Here is a 14,167-nt window from a genome sequence, read left to right as displayed (position 1 = left end):
GTCCAAAGGCTGACTCCCCGCCAGTGACAACCAGTGGGCAAGAGCTTTTATAGACAGAGAGAGTGGGCTATGTGCAGAAACAGCACAGTCAGCTCTGACAGTCACCTTGAAGTTGGTCATCGGTGGCCTGACCAGCGTCATCCTGATCGTTTTAAGGACAGTTAGTCTTCAGTTCCAGGGTTGGTTTGTTCCCATTTCTTTGAGGCCAGTTCTCGGAATTGTGGCGGCTTATGTCATGGCTACAGTCTGGTCATCATGTAGTTCACTTCTTCCATCTGCTGGGGGTTTCAGTATCTACAAGACAGCTCACAGGACATGGCTCAGAATATTATCTGTAGCCCTTGAAGAGCAACTAAAGGTCCTTGATTTTGCCTAATGACTAAACTATTATTGTTTAGTCTTGTTGGACTGTTTTCCTTGGTTTCTGCATTTTCTCACTTCTCTGATTAAACTTACTCTTTGGTTAAAGTTTTTCCCCAGACAAAAGGCAGGTGGAGGACACGGTGGGAAAGGACCATAGAGTCCTGCTCCGTTTCAACTGGGCACAGAATCCATCTTCCAGGTGGGGCGGGAGGGGAAAAGGATGCAGGGATGGGTAAAACCAAGAGCCACAGAAGTAGGAAGGGAGGAAGAGCATGTGGGCAGGGTGTAGGAGAGGTAAACAGACAGAAAAAGAGACACAGAAGGAAAGCACAGGCCCTGCCCTCCCTGCCCCATCCGCTGGGACGGCACAGCCCCGGAGATGGTACAGGGGAGAGAGGTGCCTCCCAGACCTCAGAGCTGCCATGTCACCCCCAGCCTGCAGGTGAGACCAGGTCCAGGCCATCCCGGGCTGCACTCCCTCTTCTTGGGTGCTTTTCATCCACTCTCGACTCTCAGTGCCCTGATTCTTTTCCTTCCACCTTTGCTCGTTTGAATTCCTTTCCTGGGCCCAAAGGGCAACCCACTCATCCTCCCCCATCAGAGAATGTTCCTCCAAAGGACGCGAGTCCCTTCCCCTACTCCTTTCTGAGCATCACAGCCCAGCATCCTGCTGCCCACCCAGACTGCCCCCGCCCTCCGGGCTCCATTAACTGCATTTGTAGGAAATGTGAGGTGTGTAAGGCCACCCTACCAGGAGATGATTGGACCGAAGAGTTCGTCAGAGCTCCCGAGAGGAGGGGCCGTGCGTGAGCCCAGTGAGGAGGGATCAGTTGGTCCTATGGAGTCTCTCCCATTGGGTGCCCGTCACCCGGGGAACGAGGCTCACATCACCTGTGGTGTCACAGGCCTAATAGGTATGCATCACAGGAGAAGTACCAACCGTGGCATCTGACGGCGGGGAGGTTTGGCTGGAGGATGTAGGGAAGTCTCTGAGTAAATCTGGTTAGGAGGGCACTGAATTCTTGCTCGGCTCTCCGGGCTGGCAGGGGAGGGACAGTGAACGGGAGGAACTGGGAACAGGCCTGAAGAGGGGCCAGCTCCGCACATGGGGCATTTCATCCCACAAGTCGATCCCCTGGGCCCTGGGTGACCTCATTTTGCAGAAGTTTCAGGGTCTGAGTGAGAAAAGCATCTTCCTCTCCTTCCAACCTCAGTCTGGTCCCAGCTCAGATGTAAGAAATGACATCCAGAAGCCCGTGGGCCTGGAGGGCACTGGGAAGTTGACAGGTAGAGGTCACCAGGATGCCCCCCACATCCTCTGAATATCTCTCCCTTGCCCTGTTGTCCCACCCTTGCAACCTCTCTCAGACACCTCCCAGCCGTGACTGCATCCCTGCCAAGCTGCCAGCACCGTCCTCCTTCCTTGTGGGGGGAACCCATGGCCTCTCCAAGGCTCCGCACTTCCCTTCCTTGTTTTCTCCTCACAGCGACAACCTGTCCTCTTCTTTGGCAGGTAACTGCATCCTCCCTGCCAGGAGGTCTGTCTGTGCCAATCCTGCCTGGTTCCAATTAGACCCTACGCTCCTGGAGAGCACAACCTCTGTCCTTTGTCAGCCCCAGGATGGCTCTGTGCTCAGGCATCCTTACTGTCTCAGGGATGGAGCCTGGGGGCAGCAGCAGCTGGCCCTGGACCCCTGGGCCCAGGGAACCCAGGAGAACTATTCCAAAGAGGATGCACAGGGTCCTGAAGTGTTTAGGCTTTGATCCCCCAGGAGGGCTAATGTTGCCAGACTCTAAATTCACTCCTTTCCTAATTGGCCGTCCTATTTTTTTTTTTCCTCAACTTCAAGACTGTCTTCTTTTAACTTCTTAAGGTGTCTTAAGTGACAGCTGTAAATAATTAAACACTGTGTTTAACCGTAGAGTTGGCATTCTAATATATTTTTGAATGTTCTTTGTGTTCATAAACAAAGAACCAGCCAAGTTCAAGTTTGATAATCATGGAGTCATACTTTATCATTTCAGGAAAGAAGCCAATGCTAGATTTCAGTTTCTGGGAGTTACTAAGGGACTTTTCCTGGCTCTGGCTCGGGGCTGCGTCCTGCTCATCCCAGCTTCAGACGGCGTCCCATCCCGATTTGTCTAAAAGTGGGAACTGGTTGGCCAGAAGGACAGACAGGGTCTAGAGTAGGGAATTTCCGAGGCGCGGTCTCTCTGGGGAGAGTGGCATTTTCTCCCCCTCCATGCCCCCTATCTCCCCCCACTCTGAGCCCTCCAGCCTTTGCGTCAACCTTGTGATGTGCGATGTGGTCCCTGCCCTGTTCCACCGCAGGCCTCTTGCCACTGTGAGCTCCTCTCAGACCCTCCTCAGCTGCGTTCTCACTCCGTCCTTCTCCGCACTCGGCTGGATCCCCCCATGATGACGTCTTCCTTCCTCCTGGAGGACCTGCCCTCCCCTAAGCCTCCCCCGCCCCAGCCTCCACTGCCTGTGCTCAGTGGCCCTGGAGCCTGGATGCCGTCTGCGGCTCTCCTTTCCCCATTTCCAGTCGGAACAAGAGAGGTGCCATTGCCCCTGGGTGACCCCCTTCAGGCTCAAGAAATTTGGGAATACGTCCCTCCCCCTTTTGCCCCGGCTAAGGAAGTTGTCCTTTCTGAAATTTGTAGAGCGCAGCCATAACCTGCAGTCTCAGACCCCCTCTCCTCGGTGATCGGGCCCCTTCCCAGGAGTCACTCCTGTTTTCCATTCTCACTTCCACAGCCTATGGAACAGCCCTTCTCCTATGAGTCCCAGGTCTCACCCTTTATCTGGTAGCCATTGGTTACATGTTCTCTTCCCTCCTGGAGTAAGTACTGTGTGTAGATTATCTAGCATGAGATGACACCTATATAGTGCGTTCCAGACACCAGTCCTGAGTGTTCTACACGTATCAGGTAGCTTATTCCTCATGACCACCAACCCAGTAGCCATCATTATGACCCCTTTTTACAGACACAGAAAATAAGACTGGAAAGGTTGAGTGTCATTCCCAGGGTCACTGGTTAGTAAGTGGAAAGTTTGGATGAACCCAAGCACTCTGGTTCCACTTTATTCTGCGACGTGTATCTTCATGATCATCCCTATGTAACAAGTAAAGGGAGTGAAGCCATCATGGGGCTGGGACTCACCTGTGGCCCATCTGACTCCTGAGCCCCCAGGATGGTCACCTCACACCCAGCCTGCTTCCCGCTGGGGTGCATCCTGGGGCTGTGCAGACGTGTACGGATGCAGACCCTGCCCGGTCTACAACCACATCTGGGCCAATTGCTCTCCCCTGTCGATCTTCCTCTTGGCGGTGTTTCTGTGTGTTCTATTGTCACTAAGTTTCTGACACTCACTCACTTAACATGTTCCTAAGCTGAGAGATGCCTCAGTGAGGTCTCACAAAATATTTATTTATCATTCTTCACTTCCTTTGTCCCTATTTTTGAGGGAGCAATTTGCTTCTTTATCAAGTGTATTTCTTTTACTCCTCAGAAAGGAGGTAGCTGTCCTCAGCATGTGGACACCTGGCTGACCCGCAGAATTCGTCATCACATTTGCCTTCATGACACCGCGTTGCGTGAACATGGTCAGCGTTGCCCTAAGAGTTTCTGATCTGCATGCTCTTCTCCTGCTGGGCATTTTGGGTGGATGCCTCTGGTCTTGGGCATTCAGCTCATGAGTGACGTCATCCAGAGCTGTCACCTTACCAAAGGGGGCACCGTGCTGTCATTTTCCCTCAAGAACGAACAGACTGCTTCTCACCCACAGTGAAGATGGGGAACGGAAGTGATGAGAGATTTCTCCCTGGATTCAGACTCACATCGTGATTCCTGTTCGTTCACGCACATTTGCTGAGGGCCTGTCTCAGGAGCCCAACGCAGGTGTGGTTCCCCTGAGTCAGTAAGTCTGGTGTCAGACGGACATGCATACACAGAAACGTAAACACAACACGCTGTGGTGATTTGGTGAACAAAATGCTGTGCGATGCAATAGTCATCAAATGTTTTGGGGGTGTCTGTGTAGTCACAGGGTGTTGAGCTGGAGAGATGAATAAGGCATGAACCCTAAAGAACAAATCAGAAATTATACAAGAGACTGTAAGTGCTGCACCCAGTAGGGGTTAGGAGGAGACAACACCAGCCCAGTGTTTTAAGTGATGGATTGGCGGGGTGGCCTCGTGGAAGAAGAGGCATTTCAACCAAGTGTATTCATGGGAGGTGACTCAACTATGCATGCGTTGCTGGTGCTGGGAGAGACCTGGAGGTAAACAGCACAAATCGAGTTTGACAAGAGCTGGACTGTCACACAGGCCCAGGGTGAATAGCGGGGCATCCACTTGAAGACAGTCTTTGGGGCTAAACCAAGGAAGACTTAAATGCTGGGGTGAAACGTTAGGGAACAAAGGGAAGGAACGAGAAACAGGAGCAGGAATGGCAATTAAAAGGCGATTCTTGTTCTTCAGCTGGATGTTAATTAAGATGGACTGGAGTTGGCTGGGGACAGGGCGTGTGGGGAAGAAAGCATTGGTGGGGGGCTTTGCAGAACAATAGAATAGAGCTTTACAGCCGGCTGGTCTGGGGAGTCAGGGAGGGAGGAGCCATCATGGTCACTAACCCTCGGGTCTGGGAGATGGAAGATGGGGCTGTTGGGGAGAAATCAGGGTGCCAGGATGGCTGAGGTCGGGGAGAGCGGAGACATGGCTCTGTGAGCTCCAGGAGCTGCCTGGGGGCTTCATAAGGAAGAAACTGCTCTGTGTTCTGCCCTGTGCCCTTCGCCCTGGCAGGAGCCAGGGAAAGAAGCCTAAAGCTGGTGGTGACGGCTGACTCTTGGGTGACAGAGGGAGAGGATAGCCAGGCTCGTCACACCTTTGCATCACTGTTTGTGAACACGGATGTGACAGGTTGGGGCCCTCATCCGTGCTCTTACATCTATTGAAAGGTTACGAAACTCAGGCCATTTGCCAGGTGCTTTTTGTGCATTATCTCATTTAATCCTTACAATGTGATAGCTATGAGTTTACCCACTTCACCCTAAAGAAACTCAGACCTAAAGAATTTAGGCGGTTAGCTCAGAACACAGAGTTACAATTGAAAGAAGCAGTTTTCAAACTCAATGCTCGACTCCTGAGTTCCTTATCCCTTTCATACTACAGCTGTCACCCCCACTCACCTGACCCCAAACTGATGGATCGACAAAGCACTGCAGCAGGGGACTGGACCCTTCTTCTGTTGCGTCTACTGAGAAAACAGACTCCCCTCTTCCTGAAACACAGACCGACCCCCTTGGATGAGACAGCTGAGATTTAGAGTCAAACTTGTAACACCACCTCTAGGAGCTTGTAAAAGTTCTTTCACATTTCTGAAAGCTGTTTTTTTCTCTTAATGGAGACAATCATACATATTTTGTAATACTGTGAAAAGAAGTAGACGGATATACCAGTCATTTTCCCACCTGAGGCCGTGATGTCCTCTTTTCCCGAGATGAATGCGTGGTTTATTCCCTCAGTTCTCTCAACAGTTACCACTCCAGAGGGGTCTCCAGTATCTAGTCCACCCGCCCATAGCAGCGGAAGAGCCCCTGGAGGTTAGCTGGTATCACGGCCACCTGGAAATAAGAATGCATTTTCCAGCTCTCACGACCAACCGCTACGTGTGGGCACAGAGATAATAGAAGAGGTTCCAGAAACTTCAAGGATATGACTTTGTAGGAAAGGGCATACACTTTTTCTGCCCTTCCTTCCTTTCTTCCTTCCTTCCTTCCTTCCTTCCAACCTGAATGCAAATGTAATGGCTAGAGATGAAGCAACCTCAGCAATGGAGGCCTGTGAGCAGAGCAATGGGACAGAATGGGCCAAAGGAAGGCCTTACCCCTCTGCACTGGCTGACCTCAGACTATAGGCTTGTTCATATCCTGCTGCTTTGGGTTTTCTGTCACTCATCTGTAAATCTGAACAGACGTACTCTGACATGTGAAACACAGCATTGGTGTGTTTACCTGATTATTTTCAACTTCTTCCCAATGGAATATAAATCTCCTGAGGGTAGACCTTTGTTTCTGTTTATTACTGTATGTCTGACATTTGGGACAGTGCCCGATACATGACATGTGCTCAGGGTATTTGTTGAGCAAATAAATAAATGAGTGAATGAATGTAAAGTCCAGAGTGCATGGGGGGTCTTTACTAAACTCTATCTTCTTCCAGGTTCTCCGACTGGCCTTAGAAAGAGGAATCAGAGGAGGCTGTGGAGCATTTGGGGTCTGTCCAGCTTAATGAACAACTACTAATAACAGCAACCAACCCCTTTGATAAAGACTTCCATTCCGATCCCACTGATCTCTGGATGGGGTGAAACCTGCTTTTCTCTCAGAAGCTTCTGTGTTATTCATCCTCCGTTGGCTGCTTTTAGAAGCAGGCTCTGTCTTACTCAGTGTCCCCATTAACAGGAACCATCAGGTGCATGATTCAGGCCTAATTGCTGCCACAGCCTTGGCAGTATTCTCCTGTCACTTCTCTGCGGGGTAGCCAGACTCAGCCCTGATGCACCCCGACCTGCCAAGAACTAATGTGCAATGCAGACAGCGAAAACATGCCTCCAAAGCTTAACGTGCACCACGGGATGGTGAATTCTGATTCTAAACACGGTCTCAGCACGAGAAGACCCAGCCTAGCCAAGGAAATGGATTTCTCTTAGGTCAGAACTATATTTCCATTTTCAAATAATTCAAGATTGGAGTTTGGGAAGTTTATTTACTCTGGGTTCAGTTAGCTTAAAATTTAGATGTGTGTGTGCACTCAGAGAAAAATGCATGAACTTGTAACATTTCATGGTTTCATAGTTGAGAAGCATTTTACAAATTTGATTTTGGGTTCTCTTTTATCAAAAGCATTAAAAAAAAAAAAACTTTTCCCTGAGTTAGATTTTGTTACATAGAGCAGCAAAATGAAGTTTATAAGATGCAGTGGCTTATACGATCATCATTCGTCCTCCTGAAGCTGCAGGTTGGCGGCTCTGTCCCAACTGTCTCTCATCCTTCTCCTGGGATAAGCCTCCGAGCAGTGGGGCTACAAAACGGAATGGCCAAACTGCACAAGTACGATTCAAGCCTGAGGTCACATCACAACTGCCAAGCCAAGTCATGTGGCTAAAGAAAAAGAGTAGAAAAGTAGGGCAAGAACCTCTTAGGGCAAGAACACAGCAAGGTTATGTGGTGAAGGGTGTGGGCATGGGAGGGCACAGAGAGTTGGGGCCATGTTTACAAACTACTACAATCCCAAACATTTGTCACCAATTTTTTTTTAACCAGTAGCCACCCTCTTTCTTTGCTTTTTAACAGATGAATTGAGATATACTTCACATGTCCTGTAACTCTCCCATTTAAAGTGTATCATTCAGTGTATTCACAGTTATGAGCAGCCATCTCCGCAGCCAATTTTAGAACATTTTCATCATCTCAAAAAGAAACCCTATCCCTTTAGCTAACCCCCTTCTATTCATTCCAGTTCTAAGCCCTCACTAGTCTGTCTTCTGTCTATTATTAACATATTAATGGAATTACATAGTGTGTGGTCTTTTCTGACTGGCGGCTTTCACTTAGCATAATACTTGAAAGTTCACCCGTGTTATCAGTACTTCATTTCTTTTTATGGCCAAATAATATACAACACTTTGTTTATCCACTGTCGATGGGCAATGGATTGTCAGTTGGATTGTTTCCACCTTTTGGCTATTAGGCATTCTGTTGTCATAAACAATCAGGTGTGAGTTTTCGTATGGACATATCTTTTTATTTCTTTGGGCATATACCTTGGAGCGAAATTTTTGGGTCATATAGTAACTCTGTGCTTAACCATTGAAGGAGCTGTCAGACTGTTTTCCAAATTGGCCGCACCATTTTACGTTCCTGTCAACAGTGAGTGAAGGTCCCATCTTCTCTACATCCTTACCGTTTAATTCTCTGGCTTTTCATTCCAGCCATCCCAATGAATGCTAAGTAGTATCTCGCTGTGATTTTGAGCTGCATTTCTCTGATGACTAATGATGTTGAACATATGTCCATGTGCTTGTTGCCCATTTGAATGTCTTCTGTGGAGAAATGTCTATTCATATCTTTTGCCCATTTAAAAGAAATTAGGTTGTCTTTTTATTATGTATTTGAAAGAGCTGCATACTCTGGGCACCAGTCCCTTTTCAGATAGATGACTTGCAGATGTTGTCTTTGATACATGGTTTGCCTTTTCACTTTGAGAACATCCTTAGAAGCACAGTTGTTTTTAATTTTGAAAAGGCCCAACTTATCTATTGTTTCTTTTGTTTTTCATGTTTTTTGTGTCATATCTGAGCATCCATTGTGAAATCAGAGACAATGAAGACTTTCCACTATGCATGATTCTAAGATTTTCATCATTTTAACACTTACATTTAGATATTTGATCCATTTTGCGTAAGCTTTGGTATCAACTGTGGGCATTGCATGTGCATCCAGCCCTCTCAGAACTATTTGATGAAAAGATGATTCTTCCATTGAATGGTCCAGGCCACCTTGTCAGAAATCAGTTGGCCACAGGCCCACAGGCTTATTTCTGGACCGAATTCTGTTTCATTGACCCATGTATCTATTCCTGATGCTACCACTCTGTCTTGATCACTGCTTTCAAGTAAGTTTTGAAATTAGTGTTAGTCCTTGAGCTATTTCCTCTTTTGTAAGATTGTTTTAGCTAGCCTAGGTCCACTGCAATTCCATATGAATTTTAGAATCAGCTTGTAATTTCCACAGAGAATTCAACACGGATTCTTACAGAGATTATGTTGAATGTCTAGACCAATTTGAGGAGTATTGTCGTCTTAACAATGTTAAGTCCTCTGAGTCATGAACGTGGTGTGCTTTTCTGCTTATTTAAATCTTCTTTAATTTCTTTTAACGATGTTTTCTAGTTATAAAATATAAATTCTGCATTTCTTTTGTTAAATTTAATCTTAAGTGTTTTATTTATTTTGATGCTATTATAAATGGAATTAAAAATTTTTTTCATTTTCTAAGTGTTTGTTGCAAGTGTGTAGAAGTCATTTTTATGCATTGCTCTTGTATCTTACAACCTTGCTGGACACATTTATGAGTTCCTACAGTATTTAGTGGATTCCTTAGGCATTTCTATATATACGCTCACGCTGTTTATAAATGTAATTTTACTTCTTCCTTTTCAATATGGATGCCTTTTATTTATTTTTCTTACAAAATGGCTCTAGGTAGAAACTTCCCTTTTATTCTTGCGTTGTTGAGTGTTTTTAATCATAAAAAAGTGTTGGCTTTTGCCAAATGTTTTCTCTGCATCTATTGAGATGATCATATTGTATTATATTAGCTGATTTTCAGATATTAAACCAACCTTGCATTCCTAGGATAAATCACACTTGATAATGGTATGTAATTGTTTTTTATGTTCAGTTTGTTAGTATTTTGTTGAGCATTTTTGTGTCCATGTTCATAACAGATATTGGTCTCTCAAAAACAGATATTGTTTTTCTCTTTTGATACTTTTACCTGGTTTGGTATCCTGGTAATACTGGCCTCATAAAATCAGTGGGGAAGTGTTCTTCCTCTTCTATTTTTTAGAAGAATTTATGATCCCAATTAACATTTTCTTTGATATGGATCATCTAGTTTTTAATTCATGTTTGGAGGAATCCAGGGTAATACTGAGAAAATATTTACTGTCTTGATGACTTGTTTCACAGCCCATATATCATTAGGGTCTTCTCTGCCCATGGGAAATGGGAATACCTGCCTGAATTCATGGCAGCAAGGGTTCAGAGTCCCCTGTCCGAGGGGCCCTGTGAGTTCCTGGTGCATCATCACCTTGTCACATGCCCCACTGTCTCTGTGCACCTATGGGCCCCCCACCCCATGTGCTTGCTGCTGGGACTGGGACCACGTCGGCTCAGCTGTGTGCCCCTCTCATTATTCGCCCCCCAAACACGTCAGGCTCCAGTGTTCTGTGAACTTAGTCTTCTTCCTGTTGTTGTTGAACGTAGAGCTGAGGGGGAGGCGGGCACAGCGCAGCACAGAGCTTCCTGTCCACCCGGTCCCGTCCTGTGCCCTCTGTTGCTCACTGGCCAGACTCCTCTGGTGGTCAGTATGTACCCACCCTGCTGTCCAGCAGGAATGTTTCAGCCATGTTGAGGCCCCAGAGACTTCCTCCCTGGGTCTGGCTTCTTGAAGCATTTTCTCAGCAAAGGGAGGGAGGCTGCCTCTTAATTCCTCTCTGCTAAGAAAATCATTCATTTTCCTCATTATTCCATTATTGTTTTAAAGCCTGTATTACATGGGATCTGACTGGAGTCCACAGAGATTATCTGGGAAACGAAATTCAGAAGAGCTTTAATTGCATCTTCCGAGAGGATCATCCCTTCTATACCCCCTCCACACCTCCAGACCGCGGCCGGTCAGAATCAAGTGCATTTGCTTGTGGGCAGGGAGCCGAGCCCTCGCCCTGCCCGGAAGGGCTTTACGAAGCCGTGATCACTGCCCACAGGGCAGCTGAGCGGAGTGCAGGCTCTGAGGTTCCCCATCTTAATGATGCTGTTTCCTTCCCGAGGTCTCACCTGTGAGTGCTTGGGCCGTCTCTCCAGGCAGCACTCACCCAGCCGGGAGGAAAATTGCCCTGACTTTTTTCCGTGGGGCATTTGCTTAATTACGTTGAAAGGCTCAGAGAGAAAAATCAAGGTGAGAATGACTACTTTAGTCCCCACCACCTCTGTGGGGGCGGTGGAGTGAGCACAGTGTGGCGGCTGAGTCTGTCAGCAGGCAGACCCCCAGGGTTTGCCGTGTTATGAAGTCTGATGTGACAGGACATCCATCCAGCCGCTCGAAATGTCTCCTTTTCCCAAAGACTCTTCCCTTCTTGTACTGATGTCACCCAGGATGGACAGATACCTAAACCACAGAAATGCCATTCTCTTTCATGATCAGGCTTCTGATCGTGTTTGCTTTAGGAAAACGTGCCACTCTGTAACATTTCCAAGTTAGGGCCTGCGTTTCCTACTGAGATTCAGTGGGGCTGTGCCAGGAATCCCACCCAATGCTAGGACATTTGTTTTCTATTTGTTTTCAGATGGCTTATGTGGTTTTCTACTAAACTGAACCAACCTGCTCAGTGAAATAATTTTTGTAGTTTGCTATTGGCCCCTACTTTTTTCTTTTTTTTGTGGTACGCAGGCCTCTCACTGTTGTGGCCTCTCCCGCTGTGGAGCACAGGCTCCGGACGCGCAGGCTCAGCGGCCATGGCTCACGGGCCCAGCCACTCCACGGCATGTGGGATCTTCCCGGACCGGGGCAAGAACCTGTGTTCCCTGCAGCGGCAGGCGGACTCTCAACCACTGCGCCACCAGGGAAGCCCTTGGCCCCTACTTTTATGCAGGAGGATTTTTACACGTTTAGAAGCTTTTTTATGCTTCTATTGATCAGAAAATCACATAAATAATTTATTTCAACAATAAAGACCTCTGTTGACTCCCCCCTCCACACTCTGAGTGAAAGTTATCTTCTGTTACTCAGAGTAGAAATCATGGTGTCAGGGCTTCAACTTTATGGATAGTAGTTAAACTTATATCTCAAGTTTCTCTTTAAAAATGAAAAGAATAAAAAAAGAAATGTCTACTTATCAGGATTGAGAAATATAGAAAATCACATGTACTACTACCAGCCTTAAAATATATCTTTTATCTATCTAGATTCTAAGGCATTTCTGAAATGAAGAAAAATGTTGAGAGATCGTGAAAAAAATGCAGGAAGCTGGATGAGGGCCCTGGTCTTAAGCTGAAATCTCAGCACCCTGAAAACAACGTGGTCCATGGTGCTGGTTGGGCAGGTGACAGGGGTCTAGTGCTGCAGGAGTGGGTGCTTACTTTACCATCCTTCTGACCTGACTATTTCCTCATGCTTTAAAAATGGTCCTTTTCAATTCTCCCCCAAAGAAAAGAAAACCTATAGAAATATTCAGCCCATTTTGCTTTTCACTTAGGAGAGAAATTTTAACAAAAAATTTAATCCGCTCACTGATTCATCAAACAGTACCTGGACGCCAGGCAGGAGAGCTGATGGGCCTTGCCTTCGAGCAGCTTCGCCGTAGCAGCTGATCAAATAGGAGGATGCTCCACACATGGGAATGCACAGGAGAAGGGCATCCTGACCCTGAGAACCCAAGGGAACCTTTGGAGGCAAAGGCCTCCACACTCAGCATAGGACCTTGCACAAGGAGCACCAAATCAACACGTTGAATAAATGGAGAAAAGGGATCAGGTATGAGCAGAATGAAAAGCCGAAGGCAAGGGCATGCTTCAGGTCATGGAGAGCCTGGCAAGCTGAGCCCAAGAGTTTGACTTTATTTATTTTTTTATATTTTATTGGAGTTTAGTTGATTTACCATGTTGTGTTAGTTTCTTCTGCACAGCAAAGTGACTCAGATATACATGTATATATATCCTTTCTTTTCATATTCTTTTCCATTATGGATTATCCCAGGATACTGAATAGAGTTCCCTGTGCTCTACAGTAGGACCTTGTTGTTTATCTCTTCTCTTTACGTAATAGTTGCCTCAGGAGTTTGACTTCAGAGGGAAGATGTCCAATCTTTCGGTGAAGGCTGCGTGGCCTCCAAGTTCTGAGACAGTTCTGCTGGCTTTTGCTCGTGGCAGCTTTGACCTGTGCTCTGAATTCTGGATCTGCGGCTGGTGGGGTCATTTAAGAACCTGGCATCCTGGCTGTAGAGAGGAATCTTCACGCTCAGAGGTGTGTGAACATGGATCAACCTTCTCTTCACTGTGACGCTGTGTCACCTGCCCCCCGAGATCTTGCCTTTAAACTCAGAAGTTCACAGAGGCTCTTTCCAAAGTCCCTTTCTTCCCTGGGAGGAATGCTGGTGCCAGCTGCCAAAGGCTGCTTTTCATTCGTTCGCTGTCAGAGGCTCTCTTTTTTTTGTTTTCCAACATCTTTATTGGAGTATAATTGCTGTACAATGGTGTGTTAGTTTCTGCTTTATAACAAAGTGAATCAGTTATACATAAACATATATCCCCATATCTCCTCCCTCTTGCATCTCCTTCCCTCCCACCCTCCCTATCCCACCCCTCTAGGTGGTCACAAAGCACCGAGCTGATCTCCCTGTGCTATGCGGCTGCTTCCCACTAGCTATCTACCTTAAGTTCGGCAGTGTATATATGTCCATACCATTCTCTCACTTTGTCACAGCTCACCCTTCTCCCTCTCCATATCCTCAAGTCCATTCTCTAGGAGGTCTGTGTCTTTATTCCCGTCTTGCCCCTAAGTTCTTCATGACCTATTTTTTTCTTAGATTCCATATATATGTGTTAGCATGTGGTATTTGTTTTTCTCTTTCTGACTTACTTCACTCTGTGTGACAGACTCTAGGTCCATCCGCCTCACTACAAATAACTCAATTTCGTTTCTTTTTATGGCTGAATAATATTCCATTGTATATATGTGCCACATCTTCTTTATCCATTCATCTGTTGATGGACACTTAGGTTGCTTCCATGTCCTGGCTGTTGTAAATAGACTTGCAATGAACATTTTGATACATGACACTTTTTGAATTATGGTTTTCTCAGGGTATATGCCCAGTAGTGGGAGGCTCTCTTTATGTTAATGCCTTCCCTGCATACTTCTCAGGACCGTTCGGATTTGCATCTGCAGTGGTTAGAAGGGTTTCTGAAACAGACTTAACTGAAGTGGAAGTAATAAAGGCCCTGGCCCTGGAGAGACGTG

Source organism: Delphinapterus leucas, chromosome 9 (genome assembly GCF_059928025.1).
Source record: "Delphinapterus leucas isolate spDelLeu-1000000601 "Yukka" chromosome 9, BTC_Dleu_Yukka2, whole genome shotgun sequence".
Lineage (NCBI taxonomy): Eukaryota > Metazoa > Chordata > Mammalia > Artiodactyla > Monodontidae > Delphinapterus > Delphinapterus leucas.
The sequence above is the reverse complement of the archived record's forward strand: the minus strand, read 5'-3'. Positions refer to the sequence as shown.